The sequence below is a fragment of the Sitophilus oryzae genome, unplaced genomic scaffold (assembly GCF_002938485.1).
Source record: "Sitophilus oryzae breed Bouriz unplaced genomic scaffold, Soryzae_2.0 scaffold_637_pilon_pilon, whole genome shotgun sequence".
In the NCBI taxonomy this organism is placed as follows: Eukaryota; Metazoa; Arthropoda; class Insecta; order Coleoptera; family Curculionidae; genus Sitophilus; species Sitophilus oryzae.
The window spans coordinates 2,902,981-2,906,471 of NW_022147237.1; the positions used below are offsets into that span (position 1 = coordinate 2,902,981).

At 31.5% G+C, this 3,491-nt stretch overlaps 1 long non-coding RNA gene across 2 annotated transcripts; it reads left to right on the top strand.

Annotated features, from left to right (window-relative positions):
• The first annotated feature begins 1,266 nt into the window (after nucleotides 1-1,266).
• LOC115887805 lies at nucleotides 1,267-2,697 on the top strand. 2 transcript variants are annotated; one of them, XR_004051155.1, is made up of 4 exons: nucleotides 1,267-1,945; nucleotides 2,001-2,100; nucleotides 2,165-2,373; nucleotides 2,564-2,697. It is a non-coding gene; the product is annotated as an uncharacterized LOC115887805 (long non-coding RNA). The 2 variants fall into 2 exon arrangements; XR_004051154.1 differs by having other exon boundaries at nucleotides 1,268-1,945; nucleotides 2,010-2,100.
• The last annotated feature ends 794 nt before the right edge of the window (nucleotides 2,698-3,491 follow it).

A 3,491-nucleotide genomic window follows, 5' to 3' on the forward strand; every position in this document is an offset into this window, starting at 1 on the left:
GTATTTGATAAAAAATGATGATAAAAAATCTAAAAAATCCTTCCATCCAAATTCAGACATAAAAATATATTCGAATTTATCAACACAAAATTACTTAAAAATTTGGTATTAAAATAGTCCTTGTAGTTTTTTAAAGGAATGCTGAAGCATATTTTTGATCAATGGATTTGACATAAAATTGTCATCCAAAAAATACCACAATATAATACTGAATGGTGTGGGCATCTAAAGATGTAAGGGTGCATTTATGTTGGAGCGGCGATAAACGATAAGAGCAGCGATAGTAGCGAAGCAAAGAATATTATTATATTAATTTATATGTAGGTGTTTATATTGGAGCAACGGATCTACGAGGGGGGGACTACGGGAGCTCAAGCCCTCTCTTTAGGTTCAACTATGTATTACAATATTTTTAATTTATATTGTCAGAGACGACTCCGGAGTATGTACTTTGAGTATACTTTTGTGACTAGCCCCCCTCTTCTTTCCCCAATCCTGGATCCGCCCCTGGGTATAATGCTGTTTCTGGTGGCAGGATCTATTAGGTATTTTAACATATTTGAGAAGAATAATTCGCTTAAAATTCGCGTACTGGGTACACTGGTGCCCCGATGTCATGAAAAATCTATTCAGTCCATATCTGAAGACATGGATGACTGAGGACATATCTGAAAACATGGACACTCTCTGTTAGTTTAACTATCATGTTTCTATTAGAGCATTAGAATAATAATAAAATAAATATCTAACTTATGCTCATGAATTAGCAAAATTTCTAATTGCAAGCAAGGAGTGATTGCAATGAATTCATGACACAGTATCTTTACATGCTACTCTACCGATTGGTTGCAGATTATTAGATCTTCCATAATTATAGAATCGCAAATAAAATGAATTTCCTATTTGGAAGTTTTATAGAATAATTTCTTTTTCAAAACTAAAATACGTTATATTGTATGTTTACAGAGTGAGTAAAAACTATATATTGTACTTTTCTTCGCTATTTCAAATGGCAGTTTGCAACATAAAGAAATTGTAGTAAACTATGTGTGCATATTAGAAGTGAAACGGCTATTAAATTAAAGAATTTGAAGGACATGAACGAAAAAGTGTAGTTGAAAAAGTCATCAATTGAAGATTAAAGAATAATTTGCTTCACTTTCACAAAATTTGTATTAAAATGACCGTCTGTCCGTTTGAGAACTCCATTCGGGCACCTCCAAAGACATCTAAATATAGGTAGACAGAACACTCCATTCATAAAACTCAATTTTTTAGAATCATACATGGTTTGACACTTTTATGAGAGTTAAAAAGAGATGGGTACATAAATATGACAACACGGTTGAGTTTCGTCTGTCTTTCTGTCATTTCGCTCCATCAGTGGCGTGACGGTGGTGTGGTGTTTTTTATCCAAAATTATAAAAAAAGTTATTTTGTGTATTTTAATTTAAATTTTAATTTGTAATATACGTGGTAATATCGATAATATACAATGTAGGGGCGTTTGCACCAAGTTTTTTAAGCAAAACTTAACACTATGTTTAGCTTATTTTCCTGAACTATGCTTTAATCTAACTTGAATTTATATTTAAATTAAGCGGTCAAATTTCCGGGCTAGTGGCCACTTAACCTGACTAAGGCACAAAAAATTTGTTTTACGAGGAAGTATAATTATTTTTATTATAATCCTTTGAGAAAGCTAAAAAGTGTATTATGATACCTCTACGTAAGTTCGATGATTACTTTTGATATCTTAGAGACGTCGATCAGTAGGTATATTCATTGAAAATGGATTTCCTCAAGAGTGGATGTAAGGAAAAATCATATTTCCAAGAAATGAACCTCCTTAAGTCTTTAGGACAGAGGGACAGAGACTTTTAAATGACACTGTAATATATATCCTCGGTTTAATTGAACAAAATCTAGAATATCAAAATGAGAGGTAAGTTGGAATTCTAGTAAATCAAGTCATCAGTTCATAAAAATGCCTGAATTAGAAACTCTAGTTTCAGAGCAGGAACAATTTTATAGTATATTTGGGTTTCCTTGGATTATAGGGATAGTTGATGGAACACAATGTAAGAAAACATTCACCTGGTAAGTACCTATATGTTATATTTTCTTCAATATTTATCAGCACAAGATTTCTTATACTTTACAGGGGGTAATGATGGAGAGGTATTTAGAAATAGAAAAGCATTATTTTCTCCGACATTTAAATTACTGGAAATGCTAGTCTTAAAACTATAGACAATAGACATGATTGCTTGTTGGCATGGGTCTGTGCATGAAGCCACCATTTTTTGGATATTAAGGACGTATTAAGGACCCGCTTGGAGACTGGTGACTATTCAAATTAAATCCTGCTTGGTTAGTGGTCCATATATTTACTTATTGTTAGATCATTTATATAAAATATATTCCTTAAATATTTGAGTAGGTATTCAATTTAGAAATATATTACGAATAAGATGAATTGAAAGAAATTTTTTAAAATTAAATGTGAAAATATTCAAAGGGTTCATATACTCTATTTAAATATTTTTTTATCTGTTATAAGGTGATAGTGCATATGTATTGAGGGGATATATGCAGAAAGAGAGCTGAAGAACTATATTGCTGAAGAAATGTTTCAGAATTATCGGAATATGGAAACGCCACTTTCCAATATGTTTTATGGTATAAGACCAAAATAGATCAATCTTACCTATAATATATGTTACAGTTAATATCTAAAACCTGCTAATAATAACTAGAGCTCAAATATACCATTTAGATCGCAAAAACAGTTTTCTTTCAACATTAGGGGAAGAATTATACAATAGCTAAAGTCTGAATCCTACTTGAAGAGTGCTTGAAGCTCTAGTCTGAAGTAATTGTAAAAATGGTGATGGTACCTTTTAGGTACGCCGCCAATCTTAAAGTTATTGATGTAAATTTGATTGATATTCTACAAATAATGTATTAACTGTTTAAGTACGGATACTCGGCTAAATGTTTGAGATCACTTCATTATTTATTTTTTGAGAAAATTTGAGGTTAGAATATACCTTTTGCTCGCGTCTGCGCGTATGGCTGGCGGTAACAATGAAATATTGAAAATCTGGATTTTATTTTATTTATATTTTCCTGTTAATTTTGAAAAATAGCGATAGCGATTTTGATATTCAAATTTCAGGTATTAACTACCTATAATAGCTGTTTTATTGGTACAGATATTAGCCATAACATCCACAATTTTTAAAACATAGGTATATAGCGGTTTGGAATGTGAGTGTAATTCTAATTTCACAATCGAAAACGCTATCTAATAACAAAATATACGCATTTTTGTAATAATCTACGTATAGTTCTAAATAGTAGAGACGCCACTGTTAAAGCTAGAAAGACGTAATGTTACTTACCGCCGAAATATCAATCCAGGGGTAGAATAATCCACCTTTTTACAAATTATGCACTTGCGAACCACCGTAGATAGTTAAAATACT